The sequence below is a fragment of the Dasypus novemcinctus genome, chromosome 29 (assembly GCF_030445035.2).
Source record: "Dasypus novemcinctus isolate mDasNov1 chromosome 29, mDasNov1.1.hap2, whole genome shotgun sequence".
In the NCBI taxonomy this organism is placed as follows: domain Eukaryota; kingdom Metazoa; phylum Chordata; class Mammalia; order Cingulata; family Dasypodidae; genus Dasypus; species Dasypus novemcinctus.
The window spans coordinates 26,700,408-26,726,956 of NC_080701.1; the positions used below are offsets into that span (position 1 = coordinate 26,700,408).

General features: G+C 39.1%; 1 protein-coding gene across 6 annotated transcripts in view; it reads right to left on the reverse strand.

The window, feature by feature from the left end:
* The window catches only part of SLC20A2 (solute carrier family 20 member 2), a 138,504-nt gene that overhangs the window by 102,422 nt on the left and 9,533 nt on the right, over positions 1–26,549 (reverse strand). For 2 of the 6 annotated variants that reach the window (XM_058290115.2, XM_004481704.5), the window contains exon 1: positions 4,526–4,767. The exons of 3 other annotated variants lie outside the window; for them this stretch is intronic. The gene's annotated coding sequence lies outside the window, so the exon portion shown is untranslated. Of the gene's footprint in view, positions 1–4,525; positions 4,768–13,126; positions 13,254–26,549 lie in introns of those variants that run through there. One more of the 6 variants, XM_058290114.2, reaches the window with a different exon arrangement.

The window sequence follows — 26,549 nt, forward strand, 5'->3', positions numbered from 1 at the left end:
TACCTATTTTGAATGGGAAGGGTAGAAACTGCCAAATTTCTGAACCGAGATAATTATTTATGGGGGGGGCAGAGCCACCTGTGTGGTCTTGGACATTTCAAGCGAATAATTACACAGGTATTGGTATCGTGTCTACTAGGTGTATGTACCACTGGACCATTTGCTGTAGACATGTCAAGATGGAAAGAAGACATTATCCTCTGTTTCTAGTGGTAGAGATCCAACAAACCTACAACACCTTATGCTGTTTGAGTTCCCTTCAGGTCCTCCCCCTTTGCTCCTATTTCTAGGATGTCAGAATGCCATTCCCCACAGGCAGTCTGACAGCTCATGGACCTGTCTCCTCCTGGGGAAGCGACAAAGCTGGGAAAATAGGATAGAGTCAAACTTTCCCTACAGTCTCCTCTTCTGACAGGGGCTTCCGGAAGAGTGCCATCAAGTCTAAGCAGCAGTTGGTAGACATGGAACAAGCAAGAGTTACGATAAAGGGGGGAGGGGGCTGATTTGACCACATATGAGTTTGACCCAAATTTCCCTTCAGGGGGCTTCCCTTCAGGAAACGTCATATGGGGAAAGGGGACTCTATTTAACAACACTGTGATAAAATAAAAGTAGGACTGGTCTGCTAACATAGTATTATTCGTTTCACATCTTATTTGTTCCTCATTTGAAAAAGGCACTAACTACTGAGTTCAGAAAAGTAATTGCAAAATTCTCCTGGTTAATTATTTAACCTTCTGTGAGTGACAAAAGGAAATCTAGAGCAAAGTCAGGGACTTTGAGAGGTCATTCCTCTCCTGACATTCGAAAGACTACTGAAAACATCACAGATACAAACCCATTTTTAGATAGCTTCAGGGGGGAAAAAGTTTACATTCTCCAAAACCCCAATTTCCCATTTTTAATATTCACCATGGGTAACTTTTGTCTATCTAACACAGAGGTCCTCAGACATTTAGCGCACAACCTGGAGAGCTTGTTGAAACACAGATCACTACCTGCAGGCCTGCCTCCCTTTCTGAATCAATAGGTGGGGCCTGAGAATTCGCATGTCTCAGAAGGTCCTGGATGATGCTGATGCCGAGGGACCACACGCTGGGAGTGCCACTGCTCTCACTAATCCTTACTAGGCATAACCCTCGTCTCAATGCAGAGGTACCAGGTGGTCAACAGTCTTTGCTGTGGAGTCACACATATACTGGAATAACAAGTCAAGAGTCCTCCAGTCATTTTTTTTCCTCCAGGCTAAATAACAGAAGTCCCCCAACCTCCTATTATAGGAATTTTTTTTTTTTTGAGGTTCTCTGCTGAGCCCCCTCCAAGTCTTAGTGGTAGAGCCATGGACAGGACCCAGAACCTTAGTCAGAGACGGGCTGAGCCTGAGAAGAAGGGAAGGATGACTCAGATTCATGCAGGAGTCTCCTCTTTATTAATCTCCAATACCAAGCTTGCTTTCTTCACTCTCCCTCTGATTCATGCTCTTCTGACTCCTTTATGAGCAACAGGAATGCTTGGTAGACCTTTGTAATGCTCTGCTTCTCTGGAGCTGAAAGCACTTCTCTAATTTAACAGTTGACTCAGCCTCCTAAACCAGGGGAGAGTTAAGCAACTTGTTCAATGATACCTTGCCAGTTTGGAAGGACGGAGAAAATCTGGATTTTCAGATTTCGGTCGAACTTAACAGATTTCTAGCCAAATATTTTCTGGAGAAAGAGGCTTTCTTCCATTTATTGGACCTTTATAGGAGATCAGATTTCCACCCCCACCTCCCCACGTAGTGCTGACAGTTGTAGGTGCAGATGAAACTCCTGAATCCTCCACCCTTCGCAGTGGACTGTAACTGAGGACTGGAGGGTGGCTCGGCCCTGAGGTCCGGCTTCCCACTCAACTCCAAGGTCCCGCTGCTGGGAGAGCAGCACCTCCAGTGGCCCTGAGTCTACCCTAATCCTATCTGGCAGGAAGCCAGGTGCACTGAGGGCCAAACTGCCCTCGACCCACCCTGCTCCACCCTTTGTTTCCATATTCTTCCTTTTGGCTATCCAGTGTGTGTGCCAGGGGGCCCAGTCTCTGTGTACTGCCTAATTTCCAGCACGTGAGTTCTTTGAGAGAAGGCACTGTGCTTTGTGTACTGTATGTGTCTTTGGGTGTTTAATACATGCTAACTGCAAACAGCAGTCCCACTATGCCAAGGAAAGCAGCGCTCCTCCCGGAGGGGCAGGTCTGATGACCGTTCACCTACAGACATGACAGGCAGAGCTGAAGGCCCCCTCTGCTCACCGGTCCCTTTCACACAAAACAGGTGAAACTCCATCAACAGAGCCTCTTCCTACAGGTTTTCACTGACCACTTGCACTGGGCTCCAGTCCAAAAGCCAACCTGTTACAGAATGCGGTTCCCATGTGGCCAGACAGACGAGTTCTGTATTAAAAACCTCAGGTAGGATGAAGGGGCCCTGGAGAAAACCCTCTTGTCTTCGTTCCTGAAAATCTCTTCCGAGCCTCAGAGCAGAAGGCTATTCTCTAGAAGTAACATTAAAATAACTACTGCCATCAGGAGCTCCTCTGCCAGAGCCTCCGTGTCTGTAACTATTTTAAGAGGTAGAGGGGTAGGATGAGAAGGCAGGCTGCCAGGGAAAGCAGTTCACAGGAAGACTTGAGGACATACATGCACAAAGCTAACTGTACCACAGCAAGGGAAGGTGCAGGCGTGACGGGCACATGCGCTGGAGCTGTGGGCTCGGTCCACAGGTCGCCAACTTCCCATGATTCATCCCAGCACCTGAATTCCCCCTTTCTGACGAGGAGCTGAGCTCATTGTGATTTGTCACACCCAAGGTCATGACCAGTCAGCATAGCCTCTACTCCTCAGGAGCCGGAGTGCCACTTACATAACTCAAGCCATCTCCTCTTTCATTCACCTATATCACTCTCTCACAGCACGTAAATCATTAAAACAAATACTCTGAAAGTGTTTTATGGGCATTTTAGCAACCTCTAAGAGAAAATATGATGCTTCCTCATAGTAAAAAAAAAAAATCAATAAAAATTCTTTCTATTAAAATGGACAAATTCTAAACAGTTTTTTCCCCTACAGGGTGGAACTACAACTGATCAAATGAATAACTTGAAAACTATCTAATATTCAACTACAGTAAACCTTTAAAAACACTCCTGGAGATTCTGAGGGCACATTTCTACAGCAGTTAAAAGAATCAGAACTGCTATGTTCTCTGGGTATAAGAACTTATTATAAAGCATACAGTGGAACAAAATCCCTTTTACTACTGAAGATGACAACATTTTAAACTTTCATTATTATGACAATTGAACTGGACTGTTCAATAAAAAAACCAAGTTTAAAAAGTTTCCTTCTAAAAATAGCCTAAGAATGCAGCTTTATTTTCTTTTCTTACATTTTTTCCTACTAAGTGTACCATTAAAACATTTCCTTTCATTGTTAATACTTTATGTCATTTGTATTTAAAATCAGACAATACCTAATAACAAGGTTTTAAATAAGGCTTTTCAAAATGGGAAAATGACATTCGGGATGCTAATTAAGGCTTGCCGCCCTCCTTGCTCGAGGAGAGTATAGACTTAGATCCCTGGCAAGCAGTTACTCGACCACTTCTTTGAATTGTTTCATGAAAACCAGTATTTCTAGAACCGATATCATTTAAATGTTAACTGATAAAGAAATTGCTACCTGGTTCTGCGTTACAAGCAAGTTGTTTGGCATATAGTCGGTCTACTTTAAAGAAAGCATATTTCCAAGAAGGAAAGGTGATTCGGATTTAATTTAAAATATTCCTAACCAGTTTTAAATCTTTAGCTTAGTCTTCAGTTTAAATGTAAACTGGCAATGACTTGTCACACTAGCGCAGTTAAGGTTAGAGAATTTTGCAGCCTTTGGTTAATTCTGATGACTAACTCAGTCTTCCCGAGCATGCCTTACATTACTTTCTAAAGCTGTCCTCCTAAATTATTATCATTTTTCTTTAGGAGCACATGGGTCTATTTTAAGGCTAATATCCTCCTTAAATAACAAAAACTGCCCATCTCCACATTTTAAAAATTATATTAGACACTCGCATTATTTTTGCAGCACAAACTTGTAGCTCAACTCATGGTATAATAAGAATTCACTTTTAACATTTTTTTCTACGAGTTAGGTTACCATAGAAAATAACGCTCAATGACACAACATAACGTTTCTGTATTTGCCGGAACCAGGACAATTAATCAAATATTTTAACAGACAGAAAGAAAGAAAAAAAAAGTAACAAGCTACAGATTGCTTTCGCAAAGATAAAGTAGGAATCAAATACTTTCTCTTGGGAAAACTGAATAAGGCAGGTTTCTTGCAATGGGATACATGTAAAGAAAAACCTCTTGGATTTCTCTAAAGCACTAACCTCAAAGTTTCCAGTTTTCCCAAGAGAAGAAAAATATCTACGATGATAAATACGGGAGATTTAAGGAGAAAAGAACAAAGAGAAGTCTTAAGAAATTCACCCAGTACTTACAAGTAGTTTCAAAGGAAATCTGAGCCACAATTCTTCAGCAGACTGCGGTCCGGCTCATAAACACAATCTGAAGTCTAAAATAGATATCCTATCACATTAGACTGCGAAGTCACATTTCAGCTTACTAACTTCTACTTGGGTAAACAGTTTTACAACTCATGAAACAAACCCTGGCTAAAATTAACTACAGCAGAACAGCAGGCAGGAACACGCCGATTTGCATCATGTGTGCCCGGATTTATTCATTTGGACAACATCGGTGTACTCTTAATGGGAAGTTGGGCCAAGGGGCGTGTCCTGGTGAACAATGCATAGCATCATGATTATGCTAATTACCGAATACTAACTTCTTTTAAGTTGTTTTGCAAGTACTGACAAAGATAAAGAGTAAGCTCCTTTTCCCAAAAGGCATTCACTTGATTTCTAAGCACATTCAAAATCAGACAAAACTTTGGCAACAAGGTGGCAGCACTGTATGCTCTTTGCAAGGAAAAGCAAAGAAAAAAAGAAATGTTGTTGGATTATTTAAATGGTATGATTAGATATTGTGCTATGTGAAATCAAATAAGCCTAAAACCCTCATATCAAAAAGTCTATAAATGAAAAAAACGAAAAAGCCTTAAATGAAAGCTTTTTTCTTTATATACAACGAACAAATTTAGTTTACTTGCTTTCTCGCATTGTCTTGTGCACCACCCCCCCTCCCCCGCCAAGGAGTGCTCTGAGGATACAGGCTCACTAAAAGATTACAACTGAGAACAAACATCTCAGATATTTGCAAAAGGCACCATTCTTGGCAAGGATTCTGAAATGTATTTAACTGCCTGACTGGCAGGAACTGAAAAAACAGTTCTCTATAAGTCAATGACCAGTGTTAGAGCTCAAGCGAATGTAGAAGGCTCTCAAGTATACAGCTGATATTTAAAAGAAAATTAGAAGGAAAACATAACTTTCTTTAAAAAAAAAAACAAAACTCCCTGAAGTGCAGCTGATATCAGGGACACCGGTATCTGCTTAACACCTACTCAAGAGGTTTCAGACTAGTTCGCTTTAGGCATCAAAGCAGAACATCAATCAAATCTCCAAATATCCCAGGGACATGTCATTTTCCTTTTTTTAAATGGATGAATAGACCAACAAAGGGGAAGACGATGACTTGTCCAAGGCTTCCCTCTGAATTGACACCGGATTACTCTATCCTCCTCCAACCTAACGCCTCCACTGCTTTCCTATGAACAATTTAGCTATGATCCTATAGATCTTCTTAGAGCTGCCTGTTTTTCTAATTTACAAATGCCATAGGTCAGTTGAGACTTCAGGAGATATAATCTACTCATCTCCCAGGGGCTTAAAAAACACACCTTGATTCTGTATCGCAGGCAGGTGTCCTGTAACATGCTTAATACATGACCACGTCCGTGCGAGGCATTGTCCGTCGATGGCACACATGTCAAAAGTGGCCAACGGGTTGATTCTCACTGGCGTGGGCTGGTATCACCAGCACCGGTGATACCTCCCTGTTTACAAATCTGCTGTCTGGTAGCCCGGAGCGGCACCCTACCCTGAGGCTGCTGCAGCCAGCATTCACTCCGCCCCCATGGCGTGGTAGCTGGCTGCCCTCACCACCATCCCAGCCCCAGGCACTGGGAGGCGGGCAGTTCCTGCTCCACGCCAAAAGGAAAGAAGTTAGCACTTATCAAAGGTGACTGACCTCTGATCAATAGAATTAATTCTCAATAGCCAGAGCAAATTTACTCGAATTCCTGCTGTCAAAGAAGAAGTTATGAGGTTATTCTGACAAAATTACCCTTATCCATAGCTCAGCAGAAGAGTTTTCAAACCAAAACATTATTTCTTCCCTAAACCAGAAAGTAAGAAAGAGCAAATGCACCAAGTTTACTTTTGACTCTTCAGCTCTGGCTGTTGCTTTACATCAGAGAGGAATCCCTATATTGAAGAAGGCAGGGACGCTGAGCAGTTTTCCAGTGCTTCCTATGTCAAATATGCTGAGCATGACTCCACTGCTTCTCTCACTAGCAGTCACGCCTATTCCAAAAGGCAAGAACCAAAACAGTCCAAAGAAAATACTGTAGCCTCTAATCTGGATTAGTCACTCTGTTGCATCCTTTCATTAGTGAAAATAATTTAAGAGTCAACTGTACTTTTGTTCCATTTATACTTGATAATAGAGAAAAGGCCAGGTCTTATCATTAAAAGCAAGGCAAATTCTTTCCATTCATTCTCACGAATTTTTGGTGGCGGTGGAGGACACAGAGCCAGGGCTATGCAGGTGGGGGTGGGGACTAATGGGATCTTTAGCCCAAGAGCCATGACAATTAGAAACAAAATTACTGGCTTTAGGAATGTGCACTAATGAATCAGCCTGGATACTGACCCTCTAAAGCCACTACATATATAATTTTGAATTTTCTAGTAGGTTATATTAAAAAAGAAAAATAAGCAAAATTAATTTTAATAGTGTCTTTAATTCAATATATACAAAATACGATTATTTCAACATGTAATCAATATAAATATTGAGATAACTTACATTATTTTTTTGGTACTAAGTCAGCAAAACCCAATATGTATTTTGCACTTACGGCGCATCTCAATTTGAACTATCCAAATTTCAAGTTTTCAATAGCCACATACGATTACTGGTTACCATATTACATGGTGTAAGTCTAGAAATATCTTCATGACAACAGCTTTTCCACAACATATATCATGTGTACATGTGTGTGGACATATGTTTACTCATACACACTCAAATTAAGATACGGGGGATACTATGGTGAAAAAAAGCCCAGTTCTTGTCTTCATTTCTCTAAGGTTCTGTGACCCCCAAAATTTAGGAGTCATGAGACTCAACTGGCAGCAGGTGATGGAAGAAACAGGAAGCTGAGGAAACTGAGACAGAAAGAGGGAGGAAAGATCATTCAGAAAGGAGAGTAAAAGGAATAAAAGGAAAATAAAAGGAGAAAAAGAATTCCATTCCTAGACATAAAATTCTGTTGTAAAAACCACTGAACGAATTATTGGCATGTTTCAGTCACCACTGACTAGGTGCTGGGGATACAGAGATGAAAGACAAGGTCTCTGTGTTGAAGGAGCTCATATTTTAGTGAGAGGGACAGATTCATCCAGGCAAACACAATATTCTGGTAAGTACAAGGGTACAGTTATAGGCAAAGTGCTATGGGAACACAACAGAAGGGGCAAGGTTTTTTGTTTTGTTTTTTTAATGAAAGTTGTTTTCTACTAAAATTCCTAAGTTTTTGCATGTATGTTCTGAATTTTATTTTGGAACACTGGAAGAGTCATGGAGGAAACCATTTAAACCCTGAAAGTGATTACATGGACTTTATTTTTTGGGAGATTCATTGAGGGATCTGGTATTCCAGAGTACATAAAAATTATGAGTGGGACTAGTTGTTACATTTTCATGCCGAGAAGTTTTTCCTCTTCAAATGGAGACGGCAGGGTAGGGGTGGAGTCGAAAGGGGAAAAAAAAAATTCAGGTTTCACCATAGTTCCCAGTTTTTCAGAGGATGACACAAAATATTCAGAGGCTTCATGCTGAAGAAAAAACCCACTAACCCATGAGGGAAAAACAAAAACAAAACCCTCTTCTTTGGGTTGTGGCTGTGGAATCAGAAAGTCCTGTGTTTAAATGTAGTACACCCCCTAACTAGCTATATGACCTCAGGCAACTTGATTGACCTCTGAAAAGAGGGTCTTTTATCTGTCAAGAGGGAAAACACTGCCGACATCAAGGGACAGTGGCAGAACTACGTGAGATGGTCCACGGCACCTGGCACACAGGACTTCTCAACTGAAGGTCGTAGCCATTGCGATCGCGTCACCTCGACCACCAGCGAAGTACTTGCCTAAGATCAGTTTGGGATATTTACTGAGTGAGGATGAAAGGCTCCTAATTTATAGTTCAAGGCTTCAAAAAGTAAGAAGTTGAAAGGGACTTCAAATGATGAAGTATTTCAGGGAATGCCAGTGTTTCATAAGGTATCTCTGAAAATTCTGCAGCTATGACGGACCTGTTTAATTTTTCTATATTGTATCACCTCAGGTCCCTAGAATGGTGTTGAATCAGAACTGAGGGACACTGCCTAACTAATACATACAAAGTCCATGTAGTGGTGGACTGTTGCTGTAATGACTCCCTACTTGTTCCTGCTTCCGTGGCAGTCCCTTCCCACAATGACTCAGGGTTTGGCCAGCAGGGCAACAGCGTACATACCCAGAGGCTTGAAAAGTGCCTGCCCACTGGGGCTTGCTCTCTCTTGATGCTGTTTGGAACCAAAAGCACTAATGAAGACACCCCGATTAGCCTGCTGGAGGATGAGGAGACCAGAGGAAGCAAAGATGAGCCATCGGGGCTGAGGCCCTCAAACTAGCACCTCCTAGCAGCCTGACATGTGGGGACATCTAGCCCAGCCAACCTGCCAGCTAACTGCAGAGATCAGCCAGGCTGGCTCAACCCCAGAGAACCTCTTAAGTAACCTACTGTGAGACTAATAAATGTCTGGTTTTTTAAGTCACTAGTATTAGGGGGGTTTGTTATGCAGCAGAAGTTCACTAATACAGAGACCTTCAAAAAGTCTACAACATTCCATTCCTTTATTTACAAAGGAAACCCTTTATGACTCATCTATGTCTATCTCAAAACACAAAATTCTGATTAACATATTTATTTTGTCATAACAACTATTAAGTAAATCAAACTAAAATAAAACAGTGATATGATCTAATTATAAAACTGCCAAAATGTTCAGTGCTCTATTATTCCATTCTGTAGCTCAAAACAAATATAGGTGGCCTTCAATGCCACAATGGTACAACTACAAATACTTAAAATGATTCCTCCATCCCATTCCTTAGAGTGATTACACTAGTATGCTGTATAGCTCTTCAGTCCATCTTCATATCTAAGAATTGAATTAAGAGTGCCTATTTACACTCATAAACAGAGAAATCAAACTCTCGGAAAATTTCGCCCTACCATATATTCTTAAAGTCATCCATTTAACAGACATTTGTATGTAGAAGGTTCTAGTTAGTTTGTCCCCCCCCCCCTTCCTTCTCCTTGGTCCAGAGTTCAGGGAAATTTTCACTAGAGCACAACGGTACCCAACATTTGGCCTCCACACAGTTAAAAGAGCAGAGGCTGTCCTTGCTGTGCTTTGAAACTGGGTGCTCCCTTCTTTCTCTTGGGGGTAACAATTATGCACTTGCTGATATAAGATGCTAGGCTTGAAAGTGCCAGACATGAATTCAAAACAAAAAGAGTGGTACTATCCTATGCAGTGAATATACCTTAATGGAAAGTAACCATAGATTTATTAAGTACAATCTGAACTTCCATACCTTATTAGTATTCAAGCTAATCTAAAACAAGAACCCTTAAATCTACTGTAATTTAGGAGTTAAAAAAATAGTCGAAAGTCAGATTTAAAGCCAAAGTAATTCAAAAGTAGGTTAACAAAATCTTACTAATTCCAGGCTACTTTGGCTTGAAGTAATTACAAATATAAACTGAAAATACTTTTAAATGAAGTTTTATCATTTGAATCTATGAATAAAAGGTAAAACTGAATTTCCTCTAATTTTAAGATAAAAGTACTAAAGATAATAGCTGTGGTTACCAGATTATGCTAAAAAAATATTGCAAAAAGTAGCTGAAAGGGAAGTGGCTGTGGCTCAATCAGCTGGGCTCCTGTCTACCATATGGGAGGCCCTGGGTTCGCATCCCTGGACCTCCCTGTGAAGGTGGGCTGGCCCGTGAGCTGCCGAGAGCTGACAGCCCGGGTGCCACAGAGAGCTGGTGCAGCAAGATGATGCAGCAAAGGGAGACAAGCAGATACAGAAAAAAACGTACAGCAAATGGACACAGAAGAGACAGCAAAGAATGGAACAAGCTGTAAGGGGGGGGGGGAATAAATAAAAATAATCTTTTTTTTAAAAAGTAGCTGAAAGTATTTTATGTTGAAATGAGTAACATTTTCCTGTAATCTTATACTATTTATTCATTTGGAAATCTTTTTTTCACAGGTAGTGCAAAGGTAAACTTCACCCATCACAGGTCAAATTTAATTACCAGTCTGCTTTGGTGGACTGAATATAAGTTGTGTTGAATTAATGAGTTGTGTTGAATTGCTGATCATAAAATTAACTCCATCCAATTATAGCAAAGCTATGAATAATCAGGCAACAAGTTACTGACTTCCCAAATCTTTGATATATTAGTACCAAATATTCTTTTTGTGATTTTAATACACACTGCTTCACAAGCAATCTTTCTGACAAAGTCAGAAACCTACTTTAGAAACCTACTTTCTAACCTGAAATTGAAGACATGCTGATGAAAAGAGAGCTGTACTTTAACAAAGTCGTACTGCTGGGTTCATTCAAATCCTAGCTCCACTACTTAATCAGCTTTGAGATTGTAGGCAAATTATTTAACAGAATACACTGTCTCTTTTTTGCCCACCCATTCAATAGAATAAGAACCTACCTCTCAATCTCAAGATTGTCACAAAAATGAATGAACACACATACAGCACTTAGAAGAGTGCTTGACACATACCTTTTCATATATTTTACCCTCTATAAAGTAATATTGAAAGAGAATGCCTGGTTGCACCTCCAGGCACAGTGGTTAGAGAACCTGCTTTGGGGTTTTGGGTTTTGGGTTTTCAAGTTCCCTCTCTATCTCATGACAGTGGGCAGGAAGCCTGCAGGATAAGATTGAAAGGGCTTTCATAATAACACCTCAACGTCACCAGCTTTCACTACCAGTGGTTTCAAATGTGTTCTCATGGCTCCTGCTATTCCGTTCTCGAGTCCCTGAGCATGTGTAAGCTCTGCTGGGGGGGAGATGCCCAAGCATGTGGCAGAACACAGAACTTGGTACCAGTGCACCAAGAGACTCAAGAAATCAAGAATTTATTTTCTTATTTCTAATAGTTTTGCTGCAAATGGCTGAGGTGTGTTCCAATCAGGTAACCTGAGAAGTGGCCACTGTTTGGGTAATTGTTCAAACCTCAAATGAAAAAAGATGAAGTATTGATAAGAGATTCTAATCTTGCCTTTGCCATGAGAATCCACTGGGAGTCCAGTTTCAACAGGGGAGCACTGCCTAGCTTTCTCGATGATAAATGCACACCAGCGTTCCTCTTCAACACTAAGTGTCTCATTTAAATAAAGTTCTCCAATGAATGCTCATTTTTGAAGTAGCAGCAATAAGTACAAAAACAGAAGGCATTAACAACTCAGCTCTAAGAACGAAATAGCCCAATAATTAAAATGACCCAAGAGGCCATTCCCAGAAAAACCAGAGACCAGTTCCTTTGCACAGGGCCTGCTTCACAGAAAGACGAGTGGACAGTCAGTACCAGGCCATCCGTGGCTGATTTTAGACTGTGATATAATAGACAATTATCCAATTTAGAACTTAATGCTTTTCATTGTAAGAGGTGGTTTCCCTCTTTCTTGACATAATAATCCCATCTCCCCAACTGCCAGGAGAGGGGGCATTTCCCAGCTCTTTACTCAAAATCTGTCTAAACAATGATCTTAAAAAATGTCTGAAAACCATTCTTTTTGGTTTACCAAACTGAGACCCTTCCATGTAAACCATGTTGAAAGGAGGAACTCTTGATAGATCCAGATCATTTGAAGGCTTTTTATTCCAACTATTTTTTTCTTTTTAAAAATAATCTTGTCTTTCTCATTCAAGATATTAAGTAAGCAGCCAGCTAGACAAAGGGTGTCCTAGGTGTTCACTCACAGCCTATCAGAACTGCGTACGTCACAGCTTCACACTTGTCTCCACTGTTCTTTGTAGAACTTTAAACAAACCATCTCTTCTCATTGGGTTTTGAGGCGGGTCAGTGTTCAAGAAAAATGATTAAGATAAAAGGCAAATAAACAACCCAAAACATCCCCCAAGCAATATCCAAAAGAATCTTTCTGACAGCATAAAGAGCTCTGTCTCAAAGCCACCTTCGGTTTAAACTATTTCTAGACACTGAAGAAATAGGAAGAGAAAAAATCCAAGTAGTTACAATTCTTTAGAACATGTTGGTCAATTCTGAGACATGCTGAGAAAAATAAAAGATTATTAAAAATAGCCAAGAGAAGGATTAGGCAGCAGTTAAAGCACAAAGGCCAGAGGTGAGATCAAAATTAGAAACATATAATGTCTAGAGAACTACCCATATAAGGGCATCTTTAAATCGGTGACTAAGTTAGAATAATCCAGTGGGCAAAATAAAGCTACCATCATCATAGTGGTCTTTCTACATACGACAAATTTAACATAATTTTCCATTATTGTGTCCGATAATGTAAAATCCAATTGTGAGAAGAATTCATCAAGAGTCACTGATGATGAGAGAAAACACAAGTTTTATATGTTTGGGAGTATTTTAAAAACCTGGTCTTCTTGCCCTTCCTAGTCCCAGATGATAAACTTCATGTCTTTTAATACTCCCTTTTTTACAGAAGTATGAAAAAGCAATAGCAGAGAATGAGATTTCGGCTGAGCATTCCTAACCACACCCAGGATACCGTATTTACTTGCATTTCTCCAACGCCGTTGGTGTCCTGATTCCCCACAGTAGCTGACAGTTTGTTCATTCTCATTTACTTGTTCATCAGACATTCAGGGAGCTTCTTGGCCTATGTCAAGCACTAGAAAAATGAAATGAATAAAGCTCCTCCCTTCCCGGCGAGTTCAATGGAGAGTGGAAGGCAGGGACACAAATGGCTATTGTACCGTGTAAGTCCTTTAACGGAGCTCTGTACACAAGCAAGGGATGCGAGTCTCTGGTGCATGGGGGGGTTCTGCGATGGAAATGGTACAGGCTGGCTCTTAAAGAATGACAACGTTTGCTAGGCAGAGGGATCAGTGCAGGCAGAGGCTCAGAGGCAGGACACCACGCAGGGTGTTCTGGGAATAGCAAGAAGCAGAGAGTGCAAGGGATGGGCTGTGAAGGGAGAAAGGCAGAAGATTAGGCTGAAAAAGTAGATGAGTGCTAGATGGCTACAGTCCTCAGGCGCCCTAAGGTCTGAGGCTCCCAATTCCAACGACACGTTAAAATCTCCTGGAGAGCTTTTTTTTTTTTTAAAAAAAAAACCGATGCTGGTATTTGTTAAGAGCGATCAATTGGTCAGGGACGGAGCCTGGGCATCAGTATTAGAAAAGAAAAGGAAACCTCCACGTATTAATAAATCTAGTGTGTGGTCCGGTGCGAAAAGCACTGCTGTAGGTAACAGGGAGTCAACCCAACTGTATAAGCAGGATGCTGATGTGAATGAAAAACTAATTTTTTTAAAGTTAATTGGGCAACAGAGAAGAACAGATTAGAGGGAGCAAGACTAGGAGAGGAATGTCAGTTTACAGGCCTCTGAATACAGGCGAGAGATAAGCGGCTAAACCAGCGGTTATTAACCTTTTATGGATTGTTGACTTGGGTGAAAGTCAATGATAAAGGCTAAAAATCCTTTCCCAAGGAAAAATGCACATATGTCAAGCATGTGCATATAATTTCAGAGAGTTAGGAATCTCTTTGAGTGAAGGATTCAGGTTAGGAAACTCTGGGATAAAGGCAGTGATGAGAAAGAGAAGGGAATTCAGACACTTTTGAGGGAGAATCAATAGCACTGATGACTTTCAGGTGCGGGGAAAGACGAGCGCTGCAGCGTGACACTACTGTTTCTAGATGGAGAAGTATAAATAATTAACATGTATTGAGCATTTAAATGTCAGGAACCACGCTAAGTAAGCACTTAACATACATTTAACTTTTTGAAATTTCCCGATTCTGTTAAGATAGAGATGATTGTACCTATTCCATAGTTGGGGAAACCAAATTGGAGACGTTAAGTAGCTTGTCCAATGTCACATGGAGCTGAGAGGTGGAACTGGAGTGGAAGCCCCGACACTGTGCCCCAAGTCTGTGGTGTTAACCTGCCTCCCTACCTCTGGAGAACGGTACCGTTAACTGACCAGAGAAGCCAGGAGGCTGTAACAGGGGTAAATCTGGGATGAGGAGGAAGGGATAAGGATATAAAAATTTAGTTTTAAACATGCTGTGTTGAAGAGCGTATAAAACATACAGATGGTGATGTCTGTAAAATCAGGAAAAAAAAAAAAGTAGAAAGGAGTTCAAGAGGTGAGAGCAGAAGACAGTTATGAACTGAGTTCTCCATGTGCCAGGCTCTGTGCTAGGGACTTCCCCACAGCTACGCAAAGGTATGTGCACCTTCCCTTTCCAGGTGAGGGAAGACACCCGGGGAGGTCAAGGCCACACGGTCTGGGCGTGGAAGAGCACCCATCTTCTTCAGCCCTAAACTCTCTCTCTCTGGCACAATATAAAGGTGGAAGCCTTGGCGCCACGGGGCAGTGGTGCCCAAGCTGCTCTCACACTACTAACATAAGATACAGACTTAAAAAAACTTTACGTAAAATAATTTTGACAATATTTATCCTTTGCATAACCTAAAGGATTTTTATATTATTTTCATTATTTGAGGGAATATGAGGAATATCTGTCTCAATCAACCTAAAAAAAAAAAAAAGAAATAGATTTTTACAAATCAGTGTGCAAACCCAGGTTGTAAGCCTAGGATAAAGCATGACACACACCCCATAGAGTGTTAGTACTATCCGAGTCAGAATTCAGAACAATGGTCTAATTGAAAGAGTGGGCCGTGTTTCCTGAGGCACACCAAAACCAGGAAGTGGTGAAATTTCCTTTTTTTACTCCTTTTTTTGGTAGTTTGAAAAATCACATGGATTTTCTCCTCTCAAGTGACAGAAATAAAAACCTGAAATCATCCTACAAGTCTAGACTAGTTACTTCAGAAGGGTAACTGATGTGCTGCATTTTCAGATAAAAACCCACCATATTTCCATTTTTCAGCAACTTTTGAAATATCTACTAATAACAATGTAAAGCAGACCTTCTATAAAATAAAAGTACATGTCAGGAGCCTATGGTATTATCCTAGAAGTCTCTCCTGTTCTAGAATTCAGGAATCAAAGAAACAGAAAAAATTCTAATTAAAAGGGTTTTCATAGTCCCTTTATACAGCCTTTCACTTGGAGCAGGAATTCCTTCCAATCTCCCTACCACAGCCACCCATGGCTAGGCCTGGAGAGCTCCACCAGGACTGGAGGTCATGACTTTCCAGGGCAGCCTGGAGTGCTCCCCCTAGTACAAGGTTTTGTCTTACATCAAGTTGAAATCTCTTGCCTTGTCATTTTCATTCATTCATTCAAACACTGAGCACTGATGTGTCCCAAAGTGCACAAGTTTTAGGCAACACCATCTGTTCTTCCTGTTTCTTAACCTACAAGGTTCCTACCATCTTTATTTTGTTCCTTCTTCAGATCTGATAACCAAGTTTAGTAGCAATTCCTCCTGTGACTTCATTTCCTTGTCTCCCTTTGTCAATATCTCACCTAAAATGTGGTTCACAGAATTAAGCACAATTGATCAAATTGTCTAACCAGCCCACAAAACACTGGAATGGACTCAGTGTGATCTAAGCACAATATCTAGTCTGAGATTTTCTTTTTGTAGCAGCCACATCACAGAACCGGCTCAATATAAACCAGTGTTCAAATAAATTCCTAGCTCTTTTTCTTTTATTTCGGGGAATCTGGGATAGTCTTCCACCCCCAAACATTCCTCAACTGCAGATGGCTCATCCTCAGTATAATTCACCTTGCTGACCTGAGAACATTATTACAACCTGTCCACTTTCCGAATCTAGAGTCTGCTGTGGCAGTAGTTCTCTCCTAGGTTCTTATCATCTGGAAATTAGGCCAGCATTTCAATCTAGTTCTTTATGGATTAAAAATGTATCTGATGAGAACTCAAAGTATTTTATGGTTCTCTCAATTTAGGATTACTTTTTGATAGCAAGTTGTTACCTTTTCTGGGGCAACAGCCTCTTTGAAAATCTGACAAAAGCCATAAAGCAAACATCTGTGCCCCACCGACGGCTTCCTGTGAGGGGGTTCCATCTCAGGGATCTACAGCCTAGGAAAAGCATTTCTGGGCAGTAGGATTCCAGCCATCCAAATATTTCTAAAATAGATGATTCGCCTACCTAAGGCCCCCGATGCCCAAATTCATACCTGCAATGGGCCAATTAACTGAAAAATCTACTGACACTGATTCATTGTCACTAGCTGAGAAACTAAGAAATCCGACCAAATCCTGACCATGGCTTATAAGAATACCTCAGAAACAAAACACAAGTACCTAAGGTTATATGTACAAAGGTATTATATGTACAAAGGTATTTGTTCTACCATTATTTGTAGTGGCAAAGGAAGGGAGGGAGGGAAGATGCTGAATATTCATTCATAGGGAAATGGATGGATAAATTATGATACAATGAATTGTCAAATTTTATTGATTTTTTTCAAAAGACTAGTTAAATGTGTATTTATTGAACTAGAGAAATATCTGACATATTAGGGAGGAAAAGAAAGCTTCAAAATAATTTTTAAAAATTAAAAAAAAAATTCTATTAAAAAAACCCCACATACTTATATCATTATACACACTTCGATGAGAATAGAGAAAGGTGTGGAAGGACATGCATCAGACAGTGAACACTGGTGGGGAATTAATTTTTTTTCTTTATTCATCCTTACATCCTTTTACTTACACAAATAAATATTTATGCAAAGTAAAAAATTAAACTATGAAAGAAAAGAAACTAAGCAAGGCCAACAAAGGATCAATCCAGTAGACTCAGATCTAAATACTTAATTTCCCAAAAAGTTTCACCAGTATAGCATGACCTGAATGATCCTAATTTCCCCTTTGACTTTTCATTAATTCTGAACTTCTTATTGTTTTGTCTGTTGATTCCATTCACAGACACTCTTATATATGTGAAAACTGTGTTTTATAAATTAAACTCCTCTACTCACAAGTGTTATTTTCCCCTCCTGGGGAAACAGCCATCACGAAAAGCTATAAAAGTTACATAGAATCCCTCTTAGTCCAATATGTAGGAAATAGATAAATGCAGCACAAACCACACTCTAGGGTGAAGAAACAGGAGCCTACAGGCTGTTCCTTTTGGTCCAGTGGTTCTTGACATGGACTGAATATTCAAATCACTGGGGAAGCTATTTCAAAAATATAATACCTGGGCCCCAATTCCAGAGATTCTCATTTAATTGGTCTGGGCATAAATATTTATTTTCTTTTAATAGCTATGTAGATCATTCAAATGTGCAGTAGGAGTTGAGAACCACTGCTTTTAAAACTTTATCCTTCTCCTTCCCTTCTTCCAATTTTTCACAGAGGGCACTTCCTTTATCAGTTGATAAAAAGGGCACATGGTCAGGAGAGGCAAAACCAATGAATGCCTGTCCATCATCCCTAATGTATATCCTTAGGTTGACTTTTGATGCTCATCTTAAAGTTACTTAAATCTATGGCTATCATAAAAGCCCTTCACATAATAAAAGAGCATTTTTAGTTTCACCCTAAGGATGATTTCCTTATTTAATATTAGCCCAGAAGATAATTGATGATTTTTAAAAGCATCTTCGGAGGCCCCAAACATAACATTGTAAAACAAAAGTGTCAACTCTGCTCTGTCAAACAGCTGAAATGCTGCTAGACATCAGTTGATGAATGGATTCCCTGATTCTTTGTGCTAATCCTCATTAAGTAATTAAAAACATCAACATCTACCAGACTGCAAAGAATTGATAAAATGAAAACAATCACTTGAAATATCTCCCCCATTCAAATTTAATATCTGAGAATAGTAATATACTCCACAAGAAAAGTGGCAATAAAATATGACAGGAGACTCATTAATAAAATATTTATTACACAAGCTATATTACAGCATATAATAGATAGGACTCTATACTTTGGCCTCATGATGCAAAGTACAGAGAAAGATAGATATTTTAAAACAAAGGCAATGGATACCATTTATAATGGTTAGCCTTAAGAAATAATTGCCTTTATATATCTAGGTGTGCTAACTGCATTTTCACGTATTTTCATTAAAATTTTTGACGTAGCAATCACACTTCTCAGCATTTATCCCAGAGAAATGAAAACCTAAGTCCACACAAAAACCTATGTGTGAATATTCACAGGAGCTTTATTTGTACTAGCCCCAAGCTGGAACCAACCCTCATGTCCTTCAGTGGGCAAATGGTTAACTGTGGTACACCCTTATCACGAAGGCTACTGCTCAGCAATAAAAAGGAGCAAACTAAAAACACAAGCAACAACTTGAATGAATTTCAAGAGCACTATACTGAGTGAAAAAAGCCACTCTCAAAAGGCCACAAACTGCATTATTCCATTTATATAATATTCCCCAAATGACAAAAGTATAGAGATGGAGAACATAATAGTGGTTACGGGGAAGAGGTGGCTATAAAGGAGTAGCACGAGGAAGCCTTGTGGTGACGAACAGTTCTGTGTATTGGTTGTGGGGCAGTTTAACAAATCCACACGTGATCAAACGGCATAGAACTACACACACACACACACATACATACACACACACACCCCAAACACACATGCATAACTGGCGAACTCTGAATAATCAACTCTGGACTGTATCAATGTCAATTTCCTGGTTTTGTTCTTACATACAGTCAAATGCTACTCTTGAGGGAGACTGAGTGAAGGGCACATGGGACCATTCGATATTATTTTTGCCACTTGTTGTGAATCTATAATCATTTCAAAACAAAAAGTTTTGAGGGAAATGTGAAGGGGTCACTTATTTAAGATATGGAAGCCCTTTTTCTTAATCTAAGTGAAGGTACAAAACTGTAGGAGAAAAGATATAAGATGGCTAGAGGGAATAATATTAACCAATATTTATGGAGCCTTTATTATGTGCAGGCACTACAATGTATCTTATCTAACTCAACAAGCAATCAGACAAGGTAGTTGTTAATTTGCACCCTCACCTTTCAGATAAGGAAACCAAGGGACAGAAAAGGTAAGTGACTCAATCATGGCCATACAGCTGGCAAGTAGCAAAGACGTCAAAGTTAAGAAAAGTAAGGCAATTTCAAAGCAGAGAGGATTTTAAGAAAAAACTATATGGTATCAAGAAGAGATTTACAAATTGGTCTAAAACAGGTAGACTAGATGAAATGCTACCAAAGTAAATCTTAACTATATCTACATACTAGCTAAATACTGTCTTTCAAGAACTTAAAATCCATAACACACAGTATCCTGGGATAAATGAATACATTTGACCAGAAACATATTTAAACCTGTGGTTATTTTTTTTCATCTTTCAACGTTTGCTTAACAACTAGAAGAATATTAACACTGAATAAATGTAAAATTTCTCCTCTTCAAAAGTGCTTCATTGAACGGTAATAAATAGGTAAAAGTGAGGCTAAACTTAGAAATAATAGAAAGAGGGCACTAAACAAATAGGAAGGAAATAAAGCTGATTGACTATAACAAAGCCTAATCACGAAAAAAGAAGGAAAAGGCAAAGGAAAGTTAGTAATATTGTCAAACTCAAGGTAGAAAAGTCTAAATTAGGTTAGAATAAAACATGAATCTACATATAATGAACATTGGCTGGAAAGATGAATATTTATTCGCAATAAAATTGTTTTAAACAAAATCATGCAGTTTAGTTTTCAGTTCAGTTTAGAAAAAGCAAAAGGAAAATTCCTGCCTTCTGTCTTGCCCTTGCTCCAATTTCGATCATCACAAATTTTAACAGCATGTCAAAAACAAAGGCAATCCTAGGATAAACTCAATGCAAGTTAATGGTATTTAAAAGGGAGTGTTATTCTGGCTGCAAAGCCTCTGACACAGGGTTGTTTTTTCTACAGAGAAATATTATCTCACTTAATTTCAATTTTAAAGATCAAATAAAACCCCAGAAGACAATATTTAAAACACCAGGAGAATTAATCACCCTTTCAAGTTGTAGACAGCCAAGTAATCCACTTAATATGCTGCTTGGACAGAATAGAGTAATTGCAGTCTCTTCTGCTCCTAGGATCTTCTCTGATATCAAAGGTATTCCTTCCTCTTAAGTCATCTTCTTAAAAGCAAAAACACAAGTGCAGTGATGATGTGAAAATGCTGGTTTTCTTAGAAGCTTTGCAAAGTTCCAGTCCAGGAAGAAACATGCAGGAATTTTACTTGACAACCACAAATCTCTCTACAGAAGGCTCTGGAGTAGAATGGTTATACTACTACATTCCCATCCATAGCTGCCACTAATCTGGTAAAACCTGAAAAAGAATTCTTGTTGTCATATGTCCTTGGAATTTCTCCCTCATGCATAGATAAAGTAAAGATTTAAGAAGAAAGAAAAAGTATATATATAGTTTAAGACATTATCTGTCTTACCATCTTCATAAACGTCTCTGCCTCTGAAGAAACTACAAGAGGGATTAATTTATTTTTTCCAGGTAAGATCCTCATACATTGGATTTTTAAAAAGCCATAATCCAGGCCATTTTGTCTGGTGGACAGGTGTACATTAGAATCTCACTATAATCTCTAGAGGATTATACCAAGGACCTGCATTTTCATTAATGCCAGATTTAATCCATGGTGAATAAAGTCTTTGGAAGTTTTGATAATTAAATATCCCTTAAAAGAAATATTTTTTTAGGTGTGATAATGGTATTGTGGTTATGTTTATTAAAAGAGTTTTTTATCTTTTAGAGTATATCAGAATATTTACAGACGAAATTATTTAATGTCTGGGATTTGCTTCAAAATAGTATGGTGGAGGACGGGGGAATGGTTGGGAATAAAAATTGGCTGTGGAGAAGTGGACTTGGCCCAGTGGTTAGGGCGTCCGCCTACCACATGGGAGGTCCAAAGTTCGAACCCCAGGCCTCCTTGACCCGTGTGGAGCTGGCCCACGCGCAGTGCTGATGCACGCAAGGAGCGCCGTGCCATGCAGGAGTGTCCTATCCCGTCCCCCTACCCCCATGTAGGGAAGCCCCTCACGCAAGGAGTATGCCCCGTAAGGAGAGCCGCCCAGCACGAAAGAAAGTGCAGCCTGCCCAGGAATGGTGCTGCACACATGGAGAGCTGACACAAGATGACACAACAAAAAGAAACACAGATTCCCAGTGCCCTTGATAAGGATGGAAGCGGTACCAGAAGAACACACAGCGAATGGACACAGAGAGGGGACAACTGGGGGGGGGGGGGAGAGAGAAATAAATAAAAAATAAATCTTTAAAAAAAAAAATTGGCCATCAATTGTTACATAAAACTGGGTGATAAGGATATAAGAATTACACTATTTTGTCTTCATTTTCCAACATAAAAAATAACAAGGAATTCTGGGATTTATGTAGAAATCCAGGTAATCCTAGGCAAGTTACCTGAGCTGACAATTACTGTTTCCTATTTCTAAAATACAAGGATAGAACTTGATGCTTCCTGCTCTAATTTTTTTTTTTTACTCTTCAAGAATGCTATTTTTCTCTCCAAACTGAATTTAACTTCATCTCCTGTTAATTCTCTATAGTAACTAATTCTATATTGAGATGCCACACCTGTCATGAGCCTTGATCATAAGAAACAAGAAAATGGAAGGCAGACAACTATGGTAACAAAGACACCACTATTTTTTATAGGTAAAGTGAAAATGCTCACTTGTCAGAAATCTGCTTAAGATACATATCTTTAAGAAAAACTCACCTACCATGTGAAACTTAAAATGGGCAGTCCCTTTAATACAGCAATATATTTGGAATAAATCAGCAGACCCTAATTTTGTGTCTTTTGAAGATTGCTCATCACAGTATTATTCAAAACAATGAAAAATCTGATTCCTAAATAATCAACTATAGAGAACTTTTAAAATGAATTATGGAACATCTTTGCAATGGATTACCACGCATCTATTTTTTTTGAACGAAACTTGGTAACAATCCCTCAGTGCCAGGGAGGCTCGTCCCTGGGACTCATGTTCCACGCCTTGGGGGTGGGGGGAAGGGAGGAAGGTGGTGTGTTTATAAGCTGAGTTTGGCTAGCATCAAGGGATTTTTACCAATCACCAACTAGCAATGCACCTGGAAAAACACCTTGACCAAAAGAGGGAAATATTAATTACAAATGAGTTTTTATGGCTAAGAGATTTCAAAGTGAGTCGGGAGGTTATTTCAGAGGTTACACTTACGCATGTCTCAGCAGGATCTCATTGACTGCCACAGTGAACAGCGCTTTAAACAGCAGAGCTCCTGAGACATTTAGACACTACAAGCAGGGCAGACAAGCTCAGGAATTCAGCACTCTTGTCAGTGGGCCTTCCTTTGGAATTTATGCTCCCTAGTGTAACAGAGTCAGACTCATTCATAGTTTTCCTATATGTGGATCTTCTGTCCCTTTTATTTGAACCTATAATTAGCAGTATATGTCTTGAATATTTGTCTCAGAGACATAAATCTTTGGTCTGTTCATACATCGACTGAGCCCTACATCTCAGCGAAGTTGCAACACCTACTCTCCAGTTCATGCGCTGGACACCCAGGACAATTAACAAGGAGATGATGGTGGACAACAACAATGTCCATGCCAAGGAACAGAGAGTGTCTGCAACTGTAAGCAAGACAGTTCCATCCATCTGCCTCATGGGATCTAAGCCCCGTCTCAGTTAGAAATAAGAGTGGGCATCATCATCCCCAAATCCTCAAGATTGGGGAATAAACAATGGACTAGAGTAGACTTATTATTTTATTATAGACATTATTATTCTAGAAATAGAAGAACTTCTATCATTGATATAAAGACAGTGATCACCAGAGATTTTGAGGGGAGACAGAGGGAAGAACAGGTGTAACATGGGGCATTTTCAGGGCATTAGAATTGTCCTGCATGACACTGCAATGATGAATACAGGCCATTACACATTTTGTCATAACCTATAAAATTGTGTGGGGCAGAGTAATATGTAACTATAGTCCACAGTTAGTAGCAATGCTTCAATATGTGTTCATCAATTGTAACAAATGCACCACACTAATGAAGGATGCTGTTGATGTGGGAAAGTGTGAGAGGGGAAGGGGGTGGGAATGTGAGACTCCCCTATACTTTTAATGTAACACTTATGGAATCTAAAGCTTCTTTAAAAAAATTTGTTTTAATTAATTAAAAATTTTAAAAAACACAAAAAACATCTGGGCTATGATGTGGACCATTGACTATGGGGTGCAGTGATGCTCAGAGATGAACTTACCAGGTGCAATGGATGTATCACGATGATGGGAGAGAGTGTTGCTGTGGGGGGAGTGGGGGGCGGGGGCGGTGGGGTTGAATGGGACCTCATATATATTTTTTAATGTAATTAAAAATAATAATAATAAATAAATATTAAAAAAAAAAAGAAAAAAAACCACAAAAAACAAAAAGCACAACACAACAAAAAACCCACAAAACTCTCAGTCCACCATGCTGCAGGTACAGCAAAGGGTCACCGGAGCTAACAGAAACAGCTCCCAGAGGACACACAAAGGAGGAACGATGTGAGCACCCAATGAGAAAGCAGCCTTAGATGACAGCCCAAAGTATAAAATACACATCCACGAGTCTATATGAAATAAATGACTGAATAAATAAGTAAATAAATGGGGAAACAGATCAATCTCCCTTGCCAAAGAACTCCAAATAACTGATGCAGATACTCCGCTGCCCTCAAAGAGGAGGAGCATACTCCCACTCCGTGCATGTGTGCTACACACAGTGCCTTCTTTCCCAAGAGTACAGAATGGAAAGGGGGAAGAAAGAGTAACTTTACAGTGGAGAAACCCTACGAGCAACTGCCTCGGCCAGGCGATGAAGGTCAGCATCAACACCCCCCGTGACGAAAACGGGTTTTTACCTCTGTCGTCTTTCTCCCCCAAACACCTAATCCCAGTCTAACCATGAGAAAAACAGCAGCTAAATCCCAGTTAAGGGACATTCTACAAAATATCTGATCAGTACTCCTCAAAACTGTCAAGGTCATCAAAAGCAAGAGAGTTTGAGAAGCCGTCACGGCCAAGAGGAGCCTAAAAGAAACATGACTACCGAATGTAGTATGGTATTTACATGGGATCCTGAAACAGAAAAAAGGACATTAGGTTAAAAACTACAGAAACCTGAATGAAGTATGGACTTTAGTTAATAAAAATGTCAATACTGGTTCATTAATTGTAACAAATGTATCATACATTATAATGTAAGATGTTAACAATAGGAGGAACTGGTGGCAGGTTATAAGAGAACTCTGCAATTTTTCTGTAACTTTAAAATTGTTCTAAAATAAAGTTTTTTTTAAATGAAGAAAATGAATTATAAAATGAAGATACAAACATAATGATGTGGAATGATGAGCAAGATATAAGTGAAAAAATGGTTATAAACAACATGCTTGTTATGAACCTATTTTTGCCTTAAAATTATATGTATATGCATTTCTATATCCAAAAGTCTGGACGACTACAGCAATCTGTTAACCCCTGAGTGACAGACTCCTGGTGATTTTCACCTCTCTCTTCTTTACACCTTACTGTATTACCTGAGTTTTTTTTCCACCAAGCATTGATTACTTTTTACCTTGAGCCCCACTATTTCACATTTGGGAAAAAAAAATTAGATGAATAACACAGGATTGTTCTGGTTAGCTCAAAGTAACATGCACTTATAGAACAGCTCAATTTTGGTTTTTCAAGGGGAAATATTTATTGTTAAAAAGTTACTTTAGAAAAGTGGTTAAACATACAGAATTTAATCAGACCTAAATTAAAATCCTGGTTTCATCATTTGCTATCTCTGTGATGTTAGGCTGTTCTACAACCTGCCTCCATTTCCTCATTTTTAAAAAGGAGAAAATGTAATACAACAAACCTACTGATCTGCAGAACTGCCCTGATATTAATACATCAACATGCATACATACATATATACATGCTCTCACTCACTCATGTGCCAAAGCAAACATTCTGTACTATATAAAAATATATACTATATAAAATATTTTTAACATCAAATTTTATTAGAAAATTGTATGAGTAATAGCAATGAGTTAATGTATGTCAAGAGCCTAGCCTTATTAAGACTCCATAACGGCAAGTTATTGTTATCAATAATATTAATAAAAATCAAAGAAATAAAACACTATCAGGAAAAATTTCATTTCTCAAAAAATATAACAGGGAAGCCATGAAAGACAAAACCAGTACCTCAGCTCCTTCTACAATATCTCTAGCAATTTCCCAAACATCTCCGCCAACTAGATATTCATTATGACAATTAACCACATTGTTTGTTAACATGCTCATAGTACTAATGAAAATCTTCTATAGAAAACATATGTAAGCCACTTTTCTAATAATAACCAACTTAAACTAAGCTTTGGAATATTAACACATCAGGTTTCACTTTCTATGAGGATACAGTCTCATTATGTATGAGTGTAACATCAATGCAAATTAACACCAGCCACAAAATACAATTATTTAAGCCTCTTGATTATAAACAATGAAAACATTTTTTAATCATTAGACAAGAAAAATATGATGGTCTTTACCAAATTCTTGGGCTGGTAGCTCTACCTTTAAATAACTCCAATTACAACTGATATTTTAAAATTATTCCAATTACAACCCTTATAATACAAAAAATTACAATTTAATATTTAATAGACAAGTGTGATCATGAAATGAATTAGTGAACTAGTAATAACATAGCCAGAGAACGACACCAGCAATTTACCTATTTATCATAAGGTCTAGGTCAAAGACCCATATTTTAAAGACCTGCTAACTTAGGGAGAAATCAATTAACCATAAACAAAATAATGAATTATTGTGCCAATTTCTTCTACAGTTCAGTTTGGTTCTGTTAAAGGAAGTTAATTTAACCAACATCTTAAAACGGGAAAGTTAACTTTGCTCAACTCTCAAAAACACACACATAATCCAGTAACTATATGCAGGTTGGTCTAT